Here is a 24,906-nt window from a genome sequence, read left to right on the forward strand (position 1 = left end):
CAATAAACACTGTGCTATTTGTTGCTTTCTTAACAACACTGGAGAATATCTTGGAACATCAAGCTTCTACAGTTTAATGGTGATTTTAGAGATGGGACAGTTCCTGCCAATATATTTCGTACCACCTCCAGAATGGGTTCCAGTTTGTGCTAAGCACTGGCCACTGCTGTACTCCATCATCAGGGTCTCCATGGCAATGGCAAATCACACTGATGTGGACCATCTCAAAAACATGCTGTTACACAGTTCCATATTCCATATTACCATATGTGCAGCCATATGTTTATAATTTGAAATCCTCAATATGCAGTATGAAATATGCAAAGGCATATTTGCATTACATTCTGTACATTCCACTGTTTTGAAATAGCATACATATGTATATGCGACTATGTATGGATGTCTTTTCCTTACCCATCTGTCAAGTACTTTTGTAACTTCCTCAGTATCCATGTGATAATACTCGGGCTAATTCTACTCCTTATAGTATTTATGCTTGATCATCAATATTTTTTACTAAAGTTAACAGAAATGTTTGAGGTTGTTTTAAAGGCAGAAACAAATTTGGCTTCATTAATGGGAGGGGAGCTTGCCAACATTCGGGAGATTCGTGAAAGTCCTGTGAAAAACCAAAGGCTCCTTATTCTGTGCATTGAGTTGAATGCTGGATTAAAACTCATTTGCTGAATGTGTCGAAAAGGCATCTGTGTCACAACAGTGTCATCATGGGTTCACAGAAACCGAATCTTAGCTATCAGACTGTGGGGTGGCTTTGGCACCTTGCGGTGTAAAAACAATCAGTAATCTTAATTATCAGATTCGCCCAGGATGTATCAGAATCTTACATGCAGCTTGATACAAGGGCTTGCACTCATTCGCTCCATGCCAACTGCATTCAGATATTTGCACTTTAAGGGCAGCATTTATTTGCAGTTGTAGGTAGATGGCCAGCATGCATTTGCATTTAAATTGGAATCAATTCACATAAATGCATTGTGTGAGATTTATTTAAAATACAAATCGTAGGGTGTCACTATGTCTGACCGAAATGTGCAACTGGTCCATTTGAAGGATTCACTTTATTAAAGGTATAAAGCTATATATGCAGACTGTTTGGAAATACATACTTGAGTGATGTTCAGATGAGTATTTGTAAAAACTTCAATGTATTTTCGTTTACTGATTTTTTTTAAACAGGAGTGAAGGATTCGCATTTATTCCTAAAGTGTTTAGAATCTCTGAGCAATTAGTTTACAACATAATAATCTAACTTGATAAAGAAGATTGTTTTAAGATCTCTATCAAGATGTCTGTAAACCAATTTGTTCCACAGACAGGTAATAATAGATAATAATTTATGGGAGCAAATTATGAAATTGCAGTTGTCCTATCAATTTAAAGTTGTGGGCTTATTCAATTATACAAATCAGCGTTTTCGCTCTGCAGTATTATATTACATGCTCTTGACAATACTCAGAGTGAATACATTACTGCCGCTAAATCACATTAAATTTCGACAGGTAGCCTAATTATTTCCTCTATGGTTCTGCAGTTTAATTCCATTCCTTCAGATGACTTCCTCTTGACATTGCAGATTTTCAGTCAGATTTTTAGGGAAAACAGTGAGCACAGAAGAACTCTGAAATCTGAATAAGTAATAAAAAAACACATGCTTCAGGTCCTGTTGTCATCTCGAATATTTATCTTACATGGATTATGTTGTCAGTGGGTTGGACCGCAGTCCTGCTCTTCGGTGGGTCTGGGGTTCAAGTCCCGCTTGGGGTGCCTTGCGGCGGACTGGCGTCCCGTCCTGGGTGTGTCCCCTTCCCCCTCCGGCCTTACGCCCTGTGTTGCCGGGTAGGCTCCGGTTCCCCGTGACCCCGTAAGGGACAAGCGGTTCTGAAAATGTGTGTGTGTGTGTGTGATTATGTTGTATGTATTACTTGTTATGTTGCTGCTGTCTTCTGCTGACATGCTGTGCGTAACTTGAGCACCTCAGGAAAGGGGCATCATTTTAGTAAATCTCTTTCTCTAATGGACAGCATGACTAATCCATATTAGATACTTTCCACTGCCCATGTAATATAGTGCTGAATTTAGGGAAAGAGAGGGAATCTTTCTTTCTTTCTTTCTTTCTTTCTTTCTTTCTTTCTTTCTTTCTTTCAGGAGGATAGGTTCATTCCTGACAAAAACTGAAAAACAGTTATTATGTGGGAAATAAAATGGTGATATGAGACCCAGTATGCACATTCTTCCCTGCAGGGTCTATACTTACTCTAAATCAGTGTCTGGAGTTAAGTAGACAATGGTGATTTCTATTAATGTGAATAGGTATAGGAGGTAAAGGTAATTTCATGGTAAAGAACTAAAGTCAGTTTGGGCTGACTGATCTATGACAGACTCCCTGGCTTTATAGCTCCCATCCCAGTTTGGAATGAGTGGGTTTATAGTTATGCCTCACCTCACATTTAATGTGAATTATTTTCACAGCAGTTTTCTCACCAAGGAGGGACCTTAATCTAAGGTAGTGTAGATATACCAGTAATTAGCCATTTTTCCCAAGGGATTTTTAACATTATTTACAATAGCAAGATGAAAGTTTTTATTCCACTTATTTTACATAACTTTGTGTACAAATCATATGCATATCCAGTGGGGGAAAACACACAATGTTTAAACTAATTTAAGTTTATCCAGTGACATAAGTAGACAAAAATGTAAATCACTTTCAGTATAAGCTAATAAACAAAATAATAGTATGAAGAAGGCAGTGATCAAGCACAATTTCTTGGGACTAAGTTAAGTTGCTTCAAAGGAATATTTGTTCCGAGGATCATTATCTTAATAACTGTTGGCGAATTAAACTCCCTCAGAACATAAAATCTGCCCAGTCCCTTATTAATCATCAGTCCCAATATACAGCTAAAACAAAGCAACCCTTTGCAGAATCAAAACTATGTGATAATGCAGAATACAAGGAAGAAAAAAATAGGCTTGATTAATAAAAAACACTGTTAATGTACATTGATAAATTATTCAATAATTTTTTACGGGTGCATTTCAGTCCTGGGATTATTTTACATGACCACATTATTACTGTACATGACTTTTCTGAAGGTTCTCTACATAAATATTCTTAGACTAGACTTCTGAGCAGTGTGGACAGTTGGTAGCACATGTTTTAATGGCATTCTACAGAGAGGACAACTGGGGCCTGGGAAACAACTTGTTGCATTTTGATCTGACGATCTGAGGATGGCCCTATACAATGGGCCAGAGACCCCCACAAGCTCTGACACAAGTCTCTAAGTGCACACCAGGGGTGCCTTTTACATGGCTCTGGAGCCTTCCTTGCCAAGATCCACTGATTTTTACCCGTGCTACATATTTTATGAGTGGGGTCATGGGCAATGGCCCCTTTTCCGGTTCCGCCTTTCTCTGTAATTGCTTCTGCTATATTTAGTTGTGCTCTTGCAGCAGATGCCCATTCCCCGTTTGCTCTATCCAGCTAATATGTGCAGGACCTTGACTCAGATGTGTTTTTTTCTTGTCTCCTTGCTGGTCTCAAACAGAAGATAGCAGAGATCGATAGTTTGGGAACTTTTGCTTTAGATCTTGCCCCGACTGCAAGACACTTTGTCATAATCCAGAGACCAGAATCAGAGGTCTCTCTATACTATCCTTTCAGTATTTGGGCTATCCAAAGCAGCTGTAACATGTTCTGCACTGATAAATGCAAGGTCAGTCCATTTCGCTTAACAAAACAGCATCTCTTAAATGTCTTATCGTAGCCGCTACAAACTCTCCAGGTTCAACACGAGATCTCCAACAAACGATAAGACACAGAGCCTTGATAGGTGTTTCTGATGCTGCCTTATGTTTACTAGAGATTATGTGTCTTCTTAAATGTTTTCATGCCCCATACCATCCTTATAATTGACAAGGAGCACCCTAGACCCCTGCCACGAATCAATGTGCTGGTCCCACATACCGAGTCAGTTTATCTCTGATGTGGAACGGGTTGCGAATTGGTTACATTACGATAGCAGTAAATGATGTGACCTGCCTTCTTCAGCTGTGTTTTCTGATGAGGAATTATTTGCCGCTGCTCTCAGCACCAGCCCTGAACAAAAGCACACCCTGTTGCATGCGTTTCCGATTGCCTCCTGAAAAACATCCTAAGATGAACAATCGCATTTCTCTCAGGACAGATAGAAAGATGCTGGATTCAGACGACATAAATCCCGTGTATGTCTTCCTCAGACACGCAGTGATTTTTGGGTGCAGCTCCTGTTGACACGGACGGACCCCCTTTGCCCTCCCAGAGTCCGTGGCTGCCGGTTGTGCTATTTCTGGGGGTAAAGTGAGATCTCTCCTTAGTTCAAAATCTCACATCCTACCTTGTTAGCCTTATGCCTCACAGCAGTGCAGGCCTAGGTCGAATTTCACCATCTCAACCATTTGTTAATCAGCTACTTTTCCTGTCAGTGGAAAACAAATGCAACTCCTGGTTGTCATTGGACAGATGTGTTATCCAGAAACCTCTGAATGGTTCTCAAGAGCTACAAGATGGATATCTTCTTTTTGTAATTCTGTCGTCCAATGCTGCATTACATATATATAGGCATGGGTGTGTGTGGGGGTGAAACGTATGACTATGTGTACTGTTTGTAAATTAAGCTTCCTTGGCAAACTACTTAACCACTCTTGAGGGTGGCCCAGAAATGTAAAACCATTCATTGTGCAATGGCTCCTGGCAAAATACAGAACACAGCAGATTTGATTGATGAGCTGTCTTGTAAATTACCCTCCTTGCAATGCCAATCACGTTTGTGTTTTTTTTGTTGTTCTGGATTGTCCCTTGTTTTATGGCAACTTGGACTGAAGAATGTAGCTAGGCCTTTAGGACTTTTTATTTACTGGCAGGCAGCAAGAATGGCACCTGATTGCGCAGCTGTGGTTCCCAGTGATCTTTGCAACACTCCTTTGCATGGGACTCTAAATGTGCAAAATGAGTACAATTACTTAAACAGGTGAGAGAGACCCTCAGTTGATGCAGACATGAAGCAATCAAACACAGTAGACCCCCCCACCCCGCACTCCCAATGCCCTGTAGATTCTGATGCCAATTTTTAGGTTGTGTGGGCTTTCATGATTACAACACAATCTGTGCTCACACTGTGCAGTGTTCCACTTCACTCTCCTGATCTCCACCTGGCTGGATCTGGTCTGGACCTCTGCTTTGAAGTTCTTTTTCTGCCCACAACCACCCTACTCCCGCTCCATGAGCCGAAATCAATAAGCATGTCTTTTCATCCTCTCAGTGGTGCGGCACCCAGAGCGAGGAGCCTTTCAGGTCCAACACAGCTGACCTTTCTCTCCTGCTCCTTAACTAAAGGGGGTTGCAAACCCAACTCATTCACTCTGAAATGACGAAACGCAAGGTGGACTCATGCTGATCTACCAAATCTTGCAACTTGTGATGCTCATTTTGAACTTCTACTCCAAGACCCCCAAACCCCCTTATTCTTCTCTTTTTCACAGACATACAACAAAGATGCACACCTTTTTCTATCACTGCAGTCATGTAGTAGTTTTTGACCAGACATAAAGTAAGCATGCCTCCCTCTGCTACATCTCGGCACATGTACCACCTATGTTGCCCAGTTCCTAAAACTGCAATTGCATAGAGTGTCGATTCTTTCTAAGTTCATATTTTTGAGACTGTGTTCGTGTCACTGTGATATTTTCAGGTGCCCTTTTGGTACTCCTCACCCTCAGGCTCAGAAACGGTACTCTTGTGGAACTTTTTACAGCTGTAGGAGAATAATGACCAACATCAAGAGCTGCTGTTGACTTCTGTTTCCTTATCTGGCAACTCATCCCAGTTCATTAAAGCTCAGGGGTGAGTCGCGCTAAACTGCCACTCTGCAATCTTCATTCCACAAGCCACGGCAGGAGGGCAGTATTAATTTCCCCTTACAAACGTGGGTACCTCTTGGGGATCTATTTTCTTTTTTTGTATTTAGGTGGTTCAGTTCCAGCCGCCAGTCACTGTAACACCAGAATGGTAATTGCAGGGTTATGGCATTGGCTGTCTGGAATTTCAAAAGATATGCTTTTTAGTTTTAAAATGCTTCAAACTTTTCAATAAGCCTTGGGGTAATTGTGTTAAAATTTATTAGTACCTTGTTCAATTTCTAAGAGACAGGCCCCTGTAAGATAAACATTTCACGGGCTCAGTCCCAGCTGCAGATCGCTTCTCAATCCTCATAAGGTTTTTCCTCATCCCTTAACTTCTTAACTCCTTTATTCTTGGTGCTCTGTTTTCCTGTTCAGTTTTCCACAAAACCACCCCTTTGGGTCAAAGTCACGTTTAATTTTTAAGGGAAATATTGAGTAGATAACAAGGTGGGAGTATAACCAAGTTGAATTCTGGCTTGGGTAAGGCAGGCAAGGGTGGATAGACTCAGAACCAGATTTTGGTATTTTTTAGGTCCTGAGTACTTTCATTTCAAAATTTCAAAAAAAGGGGTAAATGCCAGTGGAATTACATTGATTGACGAGACACACTTTTAATTATTCTAATGCTAAGCCATATGACTATGGAAAAGCCAAAGATAGAAGCTTGCATAAAATGCCTAGAAATTCTGGAATGATGTTTTTGAAATGAAATTTTGAGGTTTTTGACTTGCATTAAATTTCCATTAATTGCATTAAATTTCTATTTCACTCTTTTTTCCATTATTATCCTTAATTTATCTGCTTTTTTAGTTTTTTCCTGTTTTGTAGGTTTTAAAAATTTCATAGGTCCTAATGGGAAATCTGGCACTAGGCAGAGTTTGGTCAGTCACATTATGGTTAATGTAGGGGGGCAGAAGCAAGTGGACTTTCTCCAAGTTGATTGTTAGTGTATTGAGACAGGGTTGTATGCAGTTTGCTGTAATTCGTGTTGGGGATGTAGGAATGGCTGAAGATTGCCCGAGGAGATTGAGATTGGTATAGTTGATGTATGAGTAGCCTAGGTTTTGGCAGGCCCATTGTTATAGGGAGACTGCTGACTTTCTTCCAAATTACAGTGGCCAAAAGGCTGAAAGCAATGGCAGGTCATGCTGCATGAAATCCTGTGGTGTTCTAGAGCACGTGAAGGGAAGCTGCTTCAAGCAGAAAGTGAGTGTTGATCCTTTCTTCACAGGTGAAATGCTTCTAAAATGTTTTCAAAAAGGACTATGTATCTTTCTGCACCAGACCACCTGTGTATTACTATTATGATTATTCTTAATGCCATTCTCCAAGAAAATCTCCCAAGTTAAGTTTTATATGTATTCATTTAGGTGATGGTTTTTTCCAAAGCACCTTACAATGTTAAGCAACTATTTACACAGCTGGTTAATTTTTGGTGTTGCAATTTACTTTAAGCTACTTGTTCAAGGGTATTAGAGCAGTAGATGAGATTTAAACCAGCAACCTTTGGTTCTAAAGGCAGCAGCACTAACCACTATGCTACCAGTGTCATGTGGAACCAGGGGAGCTGGAACTGCTGGACCCAAGTGCAGGATCATTCGTCTGGACTCAATGGATCAGACGAGTTCTCGATGTCGGGGACAGGTGAAGGGTCGGTCGATCGGCAATCAGAGTTAGAGCGAGGATCTGTGGATGTAGTCAGGGGACGAAGTGAAGGGTCGAAAACCGGAGGACGGAAACAGGAAACAAGGGTTGTGTGAGAACAGGACATCGCGAAGGAGGACGGTTCTCTCAGATGAGATTCCGCAAGTGTATGGGAGCTGAGGACGTTCTTTTAAAGGTGAGTGGTTAGTCAGGTGCTTCATTGGCGTCAGGTGCTGTTGAGGTGCGGGAGTGGACGTGACAACCAGCTGCCCCTGATAACTAAATGACTTCCTATTATTAAAAAAATTATACAGCATGGTATTCTTGCTGGAGCAATTCACGGTAAGTACTTTGATCATGGCTACTACAGCATGACTGGGACTCAAACTGGTAACAACCCAAAATCCTGTGCTACCTATTGCCCTCATTCATATGAACTCAGTCATGTCCAAGACACAATTTGTTGCTTAATGTGTTGGTTTGTTTCCTTCATCTCTCTATGGAGATATATGGAAGAAATTTGTTTAATATTAATTGGATGGAATCTCATTTAGCTCTCAAACTTTTGTTTCTGTCACAGAATTCTCCTTTGCTTTGTTATTTGAAGAATAAGCAGAAAGTTCATTTTCACTTACATTCAAAAATGAATCAGTATTCACAGCTCGCTCCCTGCGAGTCTCACAGTTTTTTTTTGGGGGGGGGCTGCAGAAGTAAATGACTATTTCTGGCTTAACTTCCACCTTTCTTGGTCCCGAGACTGAAATGCTTTATATTCAGAGCGACCTGTCAGAGTGTGATGAATGCCAGTAGAGGATTTCATTTTAATGACTTGCATATATTATTAAGGGCAGTTTCCAGAGTAGAGCCATTTGGAAACGCTGTAAGCAGCCAGAAGGGCGTGCTGCCGTGGTGACCAAAAGGTTACATAAGCTTTGTATGGAACTTCTCCATAGAGCTTTATGGTGTTCTCCGTTTTGGTGAAACTCTGGAGCTTACAAACTGGAAACCTATAATCTAACTCCAAATAACTGTGACAGAAGGTTGCTCATTTTAAAGTGTTTGCTTGCATTCCAGGGGGTGTGGTGGCGCAGTGGCGCAGTGGGTTGGACTGGGTCCTGCTCTCTAGTGGGTCTGGGGTTTGAGTCCCGCTTGGGGTGCCTTGTGATGGACTGGTGTCCTGTCCTGGGTGTGTCCCCTCCCCCTCTGGCCTTACGCCCTGTGTTGCCGGGTAGGCTCTGGCTCCTGCACCCCCATATGGGTCAAGCAGTTCAGAAAATGTGTGTGTGTGTTTGCATTCCACTCTGGGGAAAAAAAAGATATGTTTAACCTGTAATTATTATTTTTCTCTGAGTGACGATGGCTGGGAATTATTTTCCTGTGTTTTCAACTATTTTATACATTTTCAGTTTTAGGAGTGGAAAATTTTCAGATTTTTCCGGAAATGTGGTAAAAAACAACTGTTGAAAAACATTGCCCTTTCCCATAAGTGACAACAAAAAGCAGCATGTTTGAAGGTTGGCTTTGGTTAGTATACAGGTATTAGCCTAAAATGTCATGCTTCTGTCTCCGTGTTGATGTGTGCGTTTCGTACCTCTGTGTTGGTGGTGATACATGTCAGTTATACGCCTGTCTCAGAGCTGATGTATATCTCTTGTACCATAATCTTAGTGGTGATGTGTGTTTCTCATACCCCAGTCTTATTAGTGCTGCGTGTCTATCTTACCCAAGTGCCACTTGTGATGCGTGTGTCTCGGACCTCTACTCTTTCTCCATGCTGAGGCTTCATGCTAAACAGAACGGTGCAGAATGTGGCCATATCACAGAGCCCATGTTTCTAAAATGGTTTCGACATCTCTGCAGTGAGGGACTGCTGCCCCGCTGGTGATTTTCAGCGCTCGGTGGATATGTAGCAGACGTGTGTCGCGGAGGGAGATGACAACCCGGCACGACCCGAACCATCCGCCCATCTGCTGCGTGGCATGACATGGCGCATCTTGGCTTTTTTACTGTTCACACACCATGTGTTAAGACGGTTTGCTGCTTCCCTGTCAAAAGCTCATGAAGTCTGGCGAAAAGCAGGCATAACAAATCTAATTAAAGACAATCATAGATATATACCCCATAATTAATTAATTAACTTGTGACTGGTGCTGTTTGATAATGTTATAATACTATCAGACACTCAAACTTTGACTCCACAGGATATTTTGCTTTGGTAAATGCTATAATGGAGGAACATCTTTAATTAAAATGTCGAAATGTTACATTAGAAAATGAAATGTTGTGTTTTTAAAGACAGATGCAATAATATCACGAACTTATACATACTCTGTATCTGCAGTATGCTCATGTACCTGTACATGTACATACAGTCTCACCTCACTTAACGTCTGTTTAGTTAACGGTTTTTAATTCAATGCCTCTTGGTTTTCAATACTACTTTCTCACCTAACGTCCAGTTTTCTCACTACAACACCAGCAGCAAGAACGTAGCACTATAAATATTTTAAATCAGGCACGATCACGCCTCCATGTTGGGTGCACATTACCCATAATGCAGTAGTTGTACACTAGCTGCTTCTAAAGTGTTTGCTTTTCTTCTCCCATCGTTTTCTGGTGGTATTTCCGGTACTGTGACAAAACTTGTTGAGAAGGAAGCAAAGTGAAGTAGAAAATCAATAACAGCTAGGGAGAACACGGAAAAACTCCACAGAGTTCAAGTCGCTTTGGAGAAAAGCGTCCGCTAAAAAGATATATGCAATGTAAGAATGTAAAAAATAAAATGTATGGTAAAAGGTGAACATTCCAAAGATGTAGCGGCATTGCTGCACGTGCCCATAACAACAACTATTTTGTTGAATGTTGATAAAATAAAAAAGAGTTATGAAGCAACAATTGGCTCGGTAAAACAAACAAAAGTTATAAGAGCAATGGAAACACTTGAAAAATACCTGGTTCAATGGATGAAGAGAAAAAGAGGGTACTGTCACTGCCTCACAGTCAACTGATGACTGACTGCCATTCTCAACCACTGCCTCTTCTTCTTTCAGCATTGAAGATTTCACCATGTTTGGCGAGGGCTGTTAGGAAATTGATTATCATTAAACAATTGTTTCCAATCTATTCCTTCTTTTTTCTTCTTTTTTGTCCTTTCCCTCCCAATTTTTCCATTCTTCTGTATTTTGGCATGCCACATCATAATGTTTATACTGCATCATCTATTTATTTTTTTACTACTGAATTCATTTCCATTTCTGGTGAACAAAAATCAATGTCTAAACCCACATCCCAAAACTATTGTTCGTTCAGAAACAGCCGTTTGACTATGTACTTGTAGTGCTGAGAATGGATTAATTTTTTCTATTGAAAACAATGTCACTCTTTTTTCAACGCGTTTCTACGTAACATTCAAGTTTTCAGGAATGAATTTGTGATATTAAGTGAGGACAGGCTGTATATAGTCATTACAATCTCTGTTTTAATAACCAAATTCATTATTTAATAACATTTAACTCAACGGGTAAATCTGATTATCATACCTTGGCAGTTCTATATAAATTTACAATGTGTTTGATAGCCGATCACAAAGTCTTCCTATTCATATTTTCCCATCAGCTGGTTACTACCTACAATTCATTTGTCGTGCAACATGTAAAGAGCACAGAAGGGCGAGGCGTGCAAGCAGAGGGCAGACAAGACAGAATAGATTATTTATAAGTTGTATTTTGTTGTCAAAATGTCAGCTGTATTTCAGAGAACATCGCGGCAGGTGAGGTGTGTTTGGTGTTCTTTGGGGGTCCCGTTCGCTGCCCAGGTGGCAGAAAAAACAGGCCTGAACATGGAAGATCTGTCATGGAGTTAGGCTGATGTGAAAAAACAGATAAAAGGTTGAGATGAGGCACTGGGTGCCTCTTTATTGCTTGTGGGAGAGAGGGAGAATGGGGATGTGGTTTTAATGGAGTTGACAGCAGTGTGTTTATTTCAGTCTCATACATCAGGCCCATGTGTCTTCTCTGGACTGAGCAAGAAGCAAATTTGTACTGGGCATTGTTTCAGCAGGCAGTTGCTTTCCATTGCCTCCTGACTAGGTCTCAGAACTCAGACAAATTCGGTCAATTCCCAAAATGGCTGATGGTGTGGGGTCATCTGCCAAGACAAAGTGGGTTGCAGTGGATAATAAGATCTAGTTGTACTCCTTTTTCAAGACTTTTTGACTCGTAGCCAGTGTGGTGACCAAAAGATGATTAACTTCAAAAGCTCTCTTCTCCTTTCACCTACTTTGGCAGGTTTGAGGTGTTTCTTGGTACTCATTCCCAGCGCTTGTGCAGCTCATACTTTCTGTCGCTGAGGCGACTGAGTGGAATGAATGATCACAGGAACCACAGGGAGCCCTGCAGTGGCAAGATCTCAGGATAAATTTTCAATGCAGTCTTTGTCTGAGCAGGAGCACCTGAATGCCACCTCCCTCCCCCAACTCCAATTCTCATCTCCAGCTGCAATAGCTACAGTAGCACATGTATTCCCTTCCATTTACTAGGAGGGTCAGGCCGTCCTGGCAAATAGTGTTGTCCTAAAGAAAAAAAAAAAGCATAATAAAAGGCAACCATTTATTTGCCACTGATTTATTCTACTTTAAAAAAAACGTTTAGCTGTGAACTACATTCCCCAGTCCCGTCTACATGCTCAGCCACGTGAAGGGTATTAGTTTGCATTCACATCCCTTCACCCTTCTTTTTTTGACTGTAGAAGAGATGTGCTATTAAGACAGAAAGCTGGAAGGAGAGGCATCATGGCTGTAATGACCCCAGGGGGTGAAATCCCCAATGTCAACTAGAGGATCCACTTTAGAACCCATAACTGTTTTAACACACTGGCCTCAACTGACCAAATGGCCAATTCCCAACCCTATAAAATGTCTGACAACACATTGCTAGTTTGTAGATTCTTGATCTGCTCTTTATGGCTTTCCCTGTGATTACCGTACCTTTTTCTGCTCACTGTTCACTGACCTGTTTCCAAAATTCTATTCCCAGTTTTTGTTTCAGTACCGAGCGTCTGTCCTGTCTGCGCCAGTCCTTTGTAGTCATGTCCAGGTCCCCTGTTCCAACCTTTCTACATCATACTTCTGTGTATTAGCTCTGTTCACATAACACAGTTTTCTGTAAGAACACTCTGTGCGTCTCTTTGTTCCGTGTTCGCCGTGTTACCCCGCACTTCATTTCCTGATTTGCACTGAGCACTTGTACATACATTCTGCATCTGAGATCGTTGCACTTTACGTCTGTGTCTGGACGTTACAGTAAAACGCGTCTGTATCCGTGTTAGGTCCAGATGTTACAAGGGTAGTCAAAGGAGGACCTCCTTTGCCTTATAAATTGTCTTCGATATGAATCCCCACCCCTTTGTAGATTTTGCATAATGGCAGTGTTTTGTTTGATACATTATGCTTTCAGCTGTCATGGATTTGAGTGCTCTGATGGACACGTTCCACTCTGACACATGCTTCTTAACCCCTTTCTGTTCCAAGGTTGGCTCACTGAAGTCCCTATAACTCTAACTAGGTTAGTGCTTGCGGAGAACGGATGGATGAGTCTTCAGTCTTAACTTGAATCACATTCTGATTCACAGATACCGAGAGAATATACATACAGTAGCTTCTTTTCCTTCTGTTTCTTTATGATCGTGCATCTGTTTAGAGGGTAGGGTCATTTGATTGTTGTAAACCTCTAGGGCAGGTGGTACTCAGAGCTCAGAACCAGTTGGAAAGTTTCCCCACAGCCCGCAGTGCGTCTTCTCTGACCTTTCTGCTCTGCTGTCAGCAGTTACAGACAGGCAAACGAATAATGTCCTACTCACCTGTCTAGATGTCTGTGTACCTGTCCGTCACCTACTGACAAGGGAAATCATGTCACAGCGTGTAGAAGCAAGGTTAGTGAGAAGACGGGTGGTGCAATTTAGAGGTCTCTTACCTCACGACCTTGTGAATCTTCCAGAAGTTTCCTGCTGTTCCCTAAGCATATGTCCTGGCTGTAGTCGATCTGCAGTGGAGCGATGCTTGGCACGAGTATGACTGCTGCCCAGCACACAGCCCTGCGGGTGTAGCACAATTGAGCCTTGGCAGCCCTCTGTGTGTCTGACCCTCCAAGCAACAAGTGGAGGACGCATCCCTCTGCTCTGCTTGTGATTCTGTACCCTGCTGCAAGCCCAGAAGGAACCCCACACTCAACCCCTGGCCAGCATCCAAATCAAGAGGGCATAAGGACTCAGAAGAGGTGGAACTCTGTCCATTTGTGTAGACAGGCAGTTAAGATACAGAAAACCCTGTGACCTCTTCTGTCAGCTACACTGTAACCCAGGAACAGAATTTGGGGAACATTCAGCATTGCTAGCAGACCTCTGGGAGGAACTTTGTGACTTAGTGATAATTGGAATATATGTTTTTTGCAGAGTATAGGAGCCTTGAAGAGAGCAAGACAATATGTGACAATGTGACATCTGATCAAGTCAAAATTAAATTAAAGCATTTAATCAAAGCTGAAAAAACAAATGAGAACAAATTTCGTCTGTTAATTGTCCTTCGCTTTTTATCTTTCACTGATTAAAAAAAGAAAAAACTCACACACTTATGATTTATATATCTGTGCATACAGGTGGTCACCAATTTACGATGGTTCGACTTACGATTTATCGACTTTACGATGGTGAGCTGGCGATAGACATTCAGTAGAAACCATACTTCGAATTTTGATTTTTTTCCCGGGCAAGTGATATGCGGGTTGATACTCTCTCGCGATGCTGGGCAGAGCCAGCGATCTGTATCTCCTAGTCTGCCATGCAGAGTTGTGTATTAGGTGTATTAAATGCATTTTTGACTTAAGATATTTTTGACTTATGACGGGTTTTGTGGAACGTAACCCCATCGTAAGTCGGAGACCACCTGTACACTGTATTAAGTATGTACACATACTAAAATTAATTTAACAACCGTTTTCCTCTAAAGACCTCTGACACTATGTGGGTGTGAATACTTTTGAATTTTTTAACAATTAATCTTTTAAACTTTCTCAACTTTAAGAAAAAAGTTATTTCAGGTCACAGTATAGTATTCAAGTAAGTCACAGTACTTTTACTTGAATATTGTTTTTGGAGTATTGTTTAAGCACATCTGCCTGTAAAGTATTTAAAGTATTCAGGCTCTAACTGTACAATGGGCTCCTCTCTAGACCTCTCCTGCCATTGTGATGCAACTCACTGCATTTATTTGCAATTTATGGAAGGCTTCTGTTACCTAGTTGAATTTGTTGAAGCAATTAGCAGTCATGCAATTTTATACATATCTTTATATACATTTTTATACATTTCTTTATATATATATATATAAATAAATAAAGAAATTTCATATTAATCACCATCACAAGTAGAAATATTTATTAGAAATATTCTTCTGGAAATCCACTCAGAAAAATGCTAGATTCTTCAAATCACAAAACGGGAAGGAACCAGTATCATTTGGCAAATTATGAAGGCCTGCTTGGCTTTGAGCCCTATGTAGCACTCCGAACATGCCCACAGACACCGCACATGAGGAGAAAAAGACTCACAGCTCACCACGAGAAGGTGTGGCTTCCCTCTGTGTTTGGAGGGAACCTCTGTACCTTGGCAGGCACGCTTCAGGGCTCCTCTGGGGGTGCTCAGGGAGAATCTGAAAGGATGCAGGTGCTGATCGAGCTGCGCTGTTCTTATTTGTCCATAATTAGCTGTAATTAACACAGTTGCCTGAAGAGCTGACTTGCTGAATCTGCCAAAGGAAGTGGGTTGCCCCTGTTGCCACCTAGCGATTATGGCTTTGTTGATGGTGGCCTTTTGTCTGAAGACTGTGAAGCAAAAGTAGTCTCATTTGTTGGATGCTGGATACTGGAGTTTTATATGGGAGGTAATTTCTGATACTCTTGCCGGTGTAGGCCTCACCAATTAAAATGAACTGATTTGTGGAACAGTCAACAGTCCCAGCATCCTGATTTAAATTTAAGGTTTTTCTTTTAGTTCACTGAATTTAGTGACAGAAAGCTCTGTCATTGAAGACAGTTCCTTTTTCAGATAATTCAATAAAAACAATAAAAAAACATTTTTTTTCTGTAACAAATGACATTAAAACTTTGTTCAAGTCCTCTTGTTCTGTACTATATATGTGTCTCAGTATTATTATGATCTCTTCCCATCCCTTGTTCACACACCCTCTTGCCAAGGAAAGAAAGGCTAAGGGAGGTGTCGGCGCCGAGGCCAGGAGGTACGGTTTGGACTCAAGTGCAGGTAGGTTTATTTCTGTAACAATCACAGGAGCGGACGAAATCGATGGTCGGGGACAGGCGTGGGTTTTCCGAAGAGCAAACGTCTTTTCAGGGGTGAGGCGATACTCAGAACACGGTTAAACAAGCAGAGGTCGAAAGCCAGGAGAAACAGGAACAAAGACCAGGGAACAGGGTGTTGGGAACAGAATGCTGAATTCACAAGCCTAGCAGGCAGGTGTTGTAGATTCCGCATCTGATACCAGGACGGCACTGCCTTTATACCTGGCTGGGCTGATTGGGACCATTCGGTCAGTGTGGAGTTTGCATGTTCTCCCCGTGTCTGCGTGGGTTTCCTCCCACAGTCCAAGCACATGCTTTTCGGGTTCAGCCATAGTGTGTGAGTGACAGAGAGAGTGTGCTCCACTGGTGTGTGGATGAGTGACTCATTGTAAGCAGTGTATATAGCAGTGTAAGTCACCTTGGTGAATAAGGTGTCTAGGCTGATAACACTACATAGAGTGCATTGGAAGTTGCTTTGGGTAAAAGCATCTGCTAAATAAATAAATGTAAATAATTATCTGGCACTGACCCCTTGCAAGCCTTACCTCGCCCTCCCTTGTACAACCTACTATTTGGTTTATGTCAATTAGTGAGTTGAGCCCTCATAAAAAATCCGGTTCTCCTCTATGGTCCCCTAGCCTGTCCAGCAATATGACCGCATTTCTCGGAAGTAGTGGCTAACATGGGTCGACGGTCTTCCATTAGAGTCCTCTTAGATGACTGGAGGAAAAGCAGACTGGTGCAATATTCATGGAGATCCATTTCCGAGAGGTCGGCTGTAAATAAAAACATCTCCGTATATGAAGAGCTGCTCTGCAAAATGTGGGCCCTTCTCAATCCTTACACACTATACCTTGTTTTCATTTGAGACTCTCAGCAGGAAGTCTAGGCAAGCTGTAGCCAGAAATTGTCATCATAGATCAGCTGCATGGAACTTTGAGCGCTAGTGGTCCACGTACCTGGTTCAAAGTCATGCTGTCATTTATTGAGTCTTTTACACCATGAACTGCCTGCTTCTATCTGTGTGTGTGTGGGACAGTGGTTATCATATTGCCAAATGTACAGACTGCAGGGGCGTTATTAGAAGAAAAGTCCCTGGCGACTAGCTTAGACAGGAAGCATGGTGTCCTCAAAATGCTCACTTTGATGGCTCGTTAGGTGGCCGGACTGGCAGTGAGACTAACCCAAGGTCACGAACATCCATCTCTCTTAGTTGCACTAGCGTTTGTGTATTGATGTAGTGTGTTCAGGTGGATCCCTCATTTATCTTGGCAGTGCGCTCACTGTCTGCTGAGAAAAAGGCATGTATTCAGGGTGAACGATTGTGTGTTTTCGCAGAAGTTTTCTTCCTCCCCATTTTAATTTGGGATGATTTGGGATTGAGTTGTCCATCTCATTGCTGCTGTTACTTCATGTCAGATAGTCTGTGCAATTACTCTTCAGATACAAGTACTAGTCAGATGAAGGGTGGTCTTGGCCTGAAATCTTCTGGTCACCCTTCAGATGAAAGCTGTCCCCACTGCATCAATCTGTGGGATAGCATTCCAGCGACGACGTGCCTGCCTCTCAGCATGTAGGAGGTGTTAAGTCAGAATGTTTAAATCCATGCAGCGGGAGCAGAGCTTGTGAAAACATCGCTCTGCTTCATGTGTATTTGCCCCTACAGCCTGTGTGTACGTCCACACGGCAGCATTCACGGTGTTTCATTGTCTCCACTTGGTGCCAGTCTGCCTGCGGATAGGCAATAACATGTCAGCCCCTTGATAAAAATAAGTGGACAGCTAGAGGTGAGCTGATGCCTCTGAAATACCTACTGTAAATAGCATGAAAAAACCAACATTTCTTAAGTGTACTAAAATTCAGGATCTGCATAATGGCTATGTTTTGCTGAGAATTTGGCACACTGCTGTGCTTGTTACCACTTGTTTCCTTTTGTATTCAGGTATTTAAAAACAACCTAGCTGTGTCTGCCCCCCATGCGGCCTGATCTACAGCTTTTGGGGTGTGTTGATGCTGTAAACTACAGCCTGACATGAAAAATTAGGAGTAGTCTTGGTAAAGTGGGCCACAGATAAAGTGTCTGATGCAAGTGCCGAGCTCGTCTGTTTTTTTCTTCCTTTCCCTGCTCTCCCTGGAGTCGTGGGGAAGCCATGGCGATAAGAGTAACCTACATAGCAGTCCGGTCCGTGACTGTCGTCGAGGCCTCTTCTGCTGCACGCTCTCTAAAGGATTAGCACGGGTTGACTTTTGGTTAGAAAATCTATGTGTATTTACAAGAAGGGACAGGGTAGACTGTGTTACCATTTTGACTGGATCCAGTGTGCTGGTTAGTGCTGTAAGGGCCATTAGCTGCGTAGAAATTCTTAGCCCATTCAATTAGACATCAGCCTCAAATTTCTCTATCGCTTCCTGTCTTGCAAAAAAAAAAAAGAAAAAAACACTGTAGGTGCCCTTCAGAATTGCTAAATGGCACAGTATGCTGCATGGTTCACTCTCGACAGCGTTGGCGGCACCAAATGCAAAAGGTGCTGGAAGAAGATAGGAGTAAATGGGAGCAGGCATTAAAAAGCAGGGCTGGATGGGTTCTGTGCTGTAAAGCCTGTTCGGGAGGCGGCATAAACAGGCTTTTAATTAACGCCTGATGCTGCTCCGTGCCCGTCACTCGCAATGTGTAATTATGCTGGGAATAATGGTTGCGTTGCGAGGGGACACAATAGAGCGGATCTGGCAGGGGGCTTTCGAGACCCACAGAATAGCAAAGTACAGAACATTCTGGGTCTTTTTTATATAACAGGCACTGCACAACTACTGAGATACCAGCCTTTTAAAAATTAACAAATCTTCGTTCCGTTCATTTTAGAAAGTTTTATATCAAAAAGTATTTCAGACAAAATATTTTGTGTTGTATTTATTGGATTACTCTGAATTGGTAGCTGATTGGTAGGTCATGAGTATTACTGTGGCGTGGCATTTTGAACAAAAAAATTACATGCAATTCCTGCTTAAGGGTGGATATATGCACTTATGGAAATTAATCACTTTATATTAAAAATTTAATACACCCTTTCACAAAAACAGAATGACTCACATACAAAGTGTTTACTAGAGGGATCTACCTACAAATGGCAGCCAAAACAGAGTAGAAACAGAATTCCTAAGTACTTGACATTTTTGCCTAGTGAATATTTACATCTATTATTCCGTGTTTTGCACGAGCCATTTGATTCTCTTATTTAAACCAGCCGTTTTCAGTAAGCACTTATCCAATTAGAGAGGTGGCGATCCAGAGCATTTCTCAGGAACCAGTGAGCATAAGGGCGGGGTAAGCCGAGGAACGCAAACATCCACACGTTCACAGAATAAGTGCAGTTCAAAGTGGAAAATCCATCCGGAAAATCACGTTTCTGGACTGTGAGGAGATGAGAACACAGAAAAATGGTGCAGAAATTCAGAGAGGAGATGCAAACTCCAGGGACTGGACTCGGATTCACACCAGTTCGTTCACCTCTGTATCAGACCTAATAACTGGTCTTATAACTCTGGAGTAATTAATTTACAGACAGTTTCATTACTGTAAAATATGATTAGACGTAAGAAGCAGCATGAGAGGAATTTAAAACTTCTTTATCCTGTGGTGACATAAGATGGTTTGAAACTAGACGTTCGGGAACTCGTTTGGAAGACATAAACACAAAGAGACTAGAGACAGACACCTGCAGCGCTGATCTAACCCTTTCGGAGGCACACAAAACACCTGTTACGAGATTTTAACCTTGCGGTATTTACCAGGCAGGCACTGTAAATATTATACTTTAACTCAGACACGAGTGTGACATGAAAAAGGTAGGAAAAAGAAAGTAGCAGCAACACACTGCAAAACAACAATGCTCAGTTGTCCCGGGGCTGGAAGCTCGACTTTGTTTATGGAAATTGAGGTTTTAGAATAACAAACTGCTAATGAGTGAATCAGCCTTTCCTAAAATCAGCCTTATTGAGGGTGATAAAAAGCTTGTGGTTAAGGGAGGAGAAGGGTGAGACACTGGCTGGAAGTGCTCGTGCTCAGCTGCTATGACTGGGGGGTGGGTTTGCGTCAGATGTTGAACAAGCGGTTTGCTGTTACCACTAGTTTTATTATTTATAGTACTTCGTTGTTTACTTTGCAATTTTGCCTATCTATACAGTTAGATATTTTGTCAGAATTATTTTATTGCCGCAATTTTACCATAATTCTTATGAGTAGTATAGGATACTTCCTCCTGGGGCGTTAAACAAACAACCTTCAGTTAACAAGTTGTTCTTAACTACAGCACTGCCTTGAGGCTTGTCTGCCACTGGCTGTCGCTGGCCAGATGGCAGTGTTCAGTCTGTGTTCTCCAGTAGGGCATGTTCCGTGCGGCGCAACCAGAGTGAAGCTCTACTTCTTTTCCACATCTTTACCCCTTTTAGGTCTTGGCATTTTGGAACTGCTGGGATAATATGTGGCACAAAAAAAAAAAAAAAAAAATCCTATGCTCAGTTCAGCATTTCCACTAGGAAAAAAATGGGCATTAAGGGGAAAAATGTGCTGTGTAGTTTTAGTACCTCTTTTAAACTTCTTGAAATGTCAGAAAAAAAAAAAAAACCCTTTCACATCTCCCCTTTGGCTCTGCACTGCCTATACTTCATTCATAATAGATTAGCTGTTAGGTAACAAGAATCTAACTACAATAGCTACAACAGACTTTATTCTGTGTCTCTGGGGGATTTGGGGAGGGAGGGTTAGAACTAAAGCTAACAATCTGCAAGGCTTATCTTTGATGGGGACCTCTCCTGGGTCTCAGGTGTCTCCCTCAAAATCAGTCCCCAATAAACATATACACACAGACAAACTCACAATGTGCAGCTCATATCACTGAGGTCTCTTTTCTTTTATTCCTTAAAAAGAAAGTACATCTTTTGTAGGTTATGAAGAATCCCATCCTCAGTGGAGATTGGAAGGGTGAACATGGATCAGGTGAAAGAACAGCTGCAGAGCTGTGAAATCTTCCACTTCTGACACCTTCGGTACTCAAAGTGAAGATCTGCGGGGATGTCCGGGGAGAATTTGCCAGCAAAGTCACCTCCGCTGCTCTGCAGCACAACATGTGGTTTTTCTCACGAGACCATCAAGGTTCCTGTCGATTGTTTCATTCAAAGTCGGAGTTTGGCTTGGAAACTTGGCTTGTGTTGTGAACTAATGTACACCAATAGCCGGATGTAAACAGTTAAACAGTTTACGATAAAGAAGGTAACAGCGTCAAAACTGCAAGAGCATGGGGATAATGACGGCTGGAATCTCCTGCAATAACATGGGCCTCCAGACTAACCCCATATGTACATTTTTTCAGCTCTTCATTTGTCACTGAAAACACTGGTAAATGTGCTTTGGCCAAATTTGCGAATACGTGACATTTTGGAGCTGAAAAGAAAGTTTTGCAGGCTAAAATCACTGTTTTTCTGGCTCGGTGCACCGCGCTCTTGGCGGCTCCTCTGGGTTTCCTGATGCCATTCCCTCCAGGCTCTTTCGAAGCAGGCGGGTCTCGGCCCTTGTTTGGAGAATCACTGCTGGATGCATGGCTGGCCACGTTCACACCGATGACTGTATTAGGAAAACTGTTCGCATGAGAGAGCTTTACATTGTCTGAACCAATCTGGTGCGGTATTAAAGTGACGTTCACCTCCTGTTCCATTCAAACGAGCAGAAGCAATTTGCTGGTGATGCAGTCCATCTCTGCGGCTGCACGTGTGCCACATTAAAGTGCTTGTAATGACAATCACAATTGCAGAGCTCTGCTATCTCATCGTATACACCCTGAAAACTATTAACTGCAGGGTGAAAAATAGCACCAGAGTGACTTTCCTTGTAGTGGTGCGAATTGCAATAAACTCATGCTGTTGAGATGATGCCCCCCTCCAACCTACGCCCCGCTATCCGACGTCTGCAATTACTGCAGCATTATTTGTGACTGGACTGTGGAGGGCAATTTCTTGCTAGGGGAGATGGTGGGGTCTGTTGCAGAGACCTGTCACTTCCACAGGGCAGGCAATAAATCTCTGCCCCCCCTTAAGCTCCTTCAGCCTCTCTCCTCTGCCCCAGTCCCCCTGCCCCCTGCCCCCTGCACTTGCTACTTTGTGGGGTGACAGTTTGTTCACTCCGAGTTAAACCCACCTTACACAGACTGTGCTGCCTCTGACCGGCAGGGCACTGAGTGGGCAAGGTCTGCTGAGCTCACACCACTCAGTCGGATTCCCCCAATATCCTGATCCACTCAGCACAAAGCACAACACTTTTAGATGCATCAAAGTGTCAGTGCTTCCAAACCCCTCCAACTTCTATTGGCCGCCTTAACTTCCTTCCAGCTGATGTTTGTCTGCCTTCCCCATCTGGCCCTTATAAATAAGCATCTGGAGAAAATGTCATGGTGCACATGTCTTCTTGTTTGACTTTGAGATGCAATTCAGAAAACTGCATTTAAGGGCTCAGCCCTGCACTTAATATTTAAAAACTCCCACCATTACGAGATGAAGAGTGTAGAAACTCACGCGGGACTGTTTTCTTCAGCTATTTATATCAAAACCTAGGGGTATGTCAAGCGTCACTCCGTGCTTGTTTCTCATTGCACGGGAGAGTTGTCAGATGTCGGAGCAATTTATTTGTGTATTCTACCAGGCACTGAGCTGTAATTACCATTATTGTTACTTTATTGGCATTGTAATTGGGAATTAAACGTGGGGGAGGCAGAGAAAGGCATCCGTGTTGCTACACAGATTATCGTAACTGGCAAGTGTAAGTGCTATTCATTATTATTGGAAGACTTCTCAATTCACATACATAAAGTGGGCTTTTCAGATCTTAAACACAATAGTCGGTACATTGAAGAATTCATACTGGGTCACAGAAGTCATCAAAAAATGGAAAATAATGGAAAATATTATTTTGTTTCTTGCCTGAAGCTTTGAGGCAGAGCTGCTTATGATTGCTGCTGATCAATGTTTTCTCTGTTACAACAGCATAAAAGATTTGGCCTATGAGGAGTCTGCCATCTGATCACGTGTTTTTGACAACACATGAACAGATGAAAATAGGTCTGTGAGCACAGAACTTGACATGATTACATTACCCGAGAATGCTTGCCTCACAAATGTTCCTCCAGGTTCTCACTTGGGGCTTGTGATGGCTCAGTCCCAGCCACCCCCCTCAAGCTCTACTTAGGAGTCCCGGGACTTGCCTGGATAGAGACGCCGCGTTTTGCTGACAAGCTATATATTATTGATGCTGTGTTTTAGGAGGAAGATGAACTGAGCTCAGAGCTATAAATACCTTTTTTGTGCCTATCTGTTTGTGAGAAACACGGCAGAACTCTGGAAATTGTGCAGCTCCGGGATTCTGGTTTCTGATTTTGGTTTCTTCGACTGTGGAGTGCGAGCTAGTACATGTCTATATGTCATCATTGATTTGATGGTGGTGAATTTTTGCAGGTTGCGAAGCAAACACAGCGATGGGGTCTGCAGGGCCGGGTACATTGCTAAATGCAGGAGATGCTGCTTGGGATACTTTGTTCAAATTCTGCTCCAACATGCCTCTAGTTACAGATCTGCTATGGAGTCTTATTGATTCTTCTGAGTCCAAGTTACATTGCGGTGCGCTATGGTGGAAAAGATGAGCTGCCAGGCAGATTTTTAGAAAGATAATCTTACTGCATGATGCTCTGCTCTGTTGACCTTGTATCCTGTCATTGATTTACTTGATTATGTTGTAAATTTTGCTCATAGCTTTCAATGTATGCACCTATGTATTTATCATTGCCTCAGATGCATAATATATATAGTGCTTTAGTTCAATGATTCTGTTAAGATACAGTATAACAAACATAATCTGATTCAATCTGACTGAATGACATACAGTAAGTAAAACAGATGAAATAGCCAGCAGATTTAGTGCACATAGTCCCTCTGATGGATCTTGATGTCTTTGTAGCTGCCAAGACCAATTTGTATGGAGAGTCTGCGGAAGAAGGCCAGTCTCTAAGGTAGGAAAGTGGTCGCACGGAGGTCGGATGAGATTTCCCAGCATCTGCACTCTGTGATGCTGAAAGGAGGAGAAACATTCTTTTTTGTTGTTGCGGTACTGTCAGAAATACCAAAGGACAGCATCGCCTCCGTGTTTATGTCCTTCCCACAGAGCACCCACACTGTGCTGGGAGTTGAAGGTAGGAGGATGGGAGGTTATTAGAGAAGGAGCAGAGGTTGGAGGGTCATAGAGAGAGGGGACAGAAGACATGAGGGCTACTTTTCTACAGCAGGGGACCTTCTCCCTGTTTTCACTGCCTGCCTCTCCTGTCTGCAATCAGTGGCATCAAAGCTGAGCGGTGGGGACCCCTGTTCTGCAGGAAAAGAGCTACTTTGATGTTGGCCTACTTTCACAAGGTGCTCACATGGCTCTCCCATTGGCCCCCTCCCACCGCTACCCCTGTGTAGGGTTCGACTGGAAGAAAATGGCCTTGGGCGTTCACCATTGACATGAGCTCAGCTAACTTCCTTTCTATCCTACGTACATGACTATTAGCTAAATGAGTAAAATGACCCAGGGTCACTAGCCTGGATGTAGCCACAGGGCTTATCAGCCGAGTTCCTATCCATCAGAATGGGATCCTGGCAAGTTTGGCTGGGTGATGAGATGTGGCGACGACAATATTGTATTGCATTCATAACCAACATCAAAGCTTCAGATAAGGTCTTCAACTGTCCATACTTAGATGAGAAAATAGAATTGCAGATGTTATTATTGACTGTAGAAACTGGTAGACCTTCCCTGGAGCACTAAGCATAAGAAAACCATTTCATAATTCTGTTGTAAAACACCCTAAGGAAATCCACTGGAACGGGTGAGAATGTGGTTATGCGGAATCATGCTGTGTAGCGCTCAATCACT

The 24,906-nt window shown here is 42.4% G+C and overlaps 1 protein-coding gene across 2 annotated transcripts in view; it reads left to right on the top strand.

Annotated features, from left to right (window-relative positions):
- Positions 1-24,906, top strand: part of grm4 (glutamate receptor, metabotropic 4) — a 244,553-nt gene that overhangs the window by 20,924 nt on the left and 198,723 nt on the right. The window lies entirely within an intron of this gene.

The sequence above is a fragment of the Scleropages formosus genome, chromosome 19, assembly GCF_900964775.1.
Source record: "Scleropages formosus chromosome 19, fSclFor1.1, whole genome shotgun sequence".
In the NCBI taxonomy this organism is placed as follows: Eukaryota; Metazoa; Chordata; class Actinopteri; order Osteoglossiformes; family Osteoglossidae; genus Scleropages; species Scleropages formosus.